This window comes from Nanorana parkeri, unplaced genomic scaffold, assembly GCF_000935625.1.
Source record: "Nanorana parkeri isolate BGI_ZX_2015 unplaced genomic scaffold, ASM93562v1 scaffold221, whole genome shotgun sequence".
Lineage (NCBI taxonomy): Eukaryota > Metazoa > Chordata > Amphibia > Anura > Dicroglossidae > Nanorana > Nanorana parkeri.
In genome coordinates this window covers 521,435-522,069 of record NW_017306489.1, presented here as the reverse complement: position 1 = coordinate 522,069, position 635 = coordinate 521,435, and the positions used below count along the sequence as shown (strand labels likewise).

At 44.3% G+C, this 635-nt stretch overlaps 1 protein-coding gene across 5 annotated transcripts in view; it reads left to right on the top strand.

Annotated features, from left to right (window-relative positions):
• The window catches only part of MEIS3 (Meis homeobox 3), a 43,349-nt gene that overhangs the window by 666 nt on the left and 42,048 nt on the right, over positions 1-635 (top strand). The gene's annotated exons all lie outside the window — the stretch shown is intronic.

Below are 635 nucleotides of genomic sequence, written 5' to 3'. Positions count from 1 at the left end.
CCTTGGCAGCAGCGCTTTGCATGGCATTAGAAAGCTGCTCCGGAGTCAGCGACAAATGTGAGCACATTGTATATCATATGTAACTATTCCATACAATTCATCTCACTTCCATGGTGTACACATCGTAACCGGTTTATATTTAGCTGGGATGGGACTCTGAACTGGAAATAGCTTGAAGATAAAATATTAGATATTTAATTCTTCCATCTAATGTCCCTAAAAAGCCCCCCACTATAGGGCTGCTGTCCTCCCAAACTTCCACTATCCCTCCGACACACATAGAGGATCCCTATAGATCCCCAATGACTCAATATTTGGGGGTATAAATAAAGTACACCTCTCACCCCAAGTATATAGCTCCAGGAGATCCCTGGCTGCACATCATCGCAGGCTCCGGAAAACTTTCCTTTCCAGGCAACGAAGCCACCATCAGAAAGTTTCCATCCAAGATGTCCCAGCAGCCTGTGCCCGGTGCCCATACACCAACCTCATACCCATCATCACACTCCTGCCACAATTATCCTATATGCAAATAGCACAGTTGTACTAATTAGTTCTGTGCAAATTAACACTGGAATGCCAGGCTCATTAAATGTGTGAATTTACACTGAGATGTCTGTTGCCTGTTTGCTAAA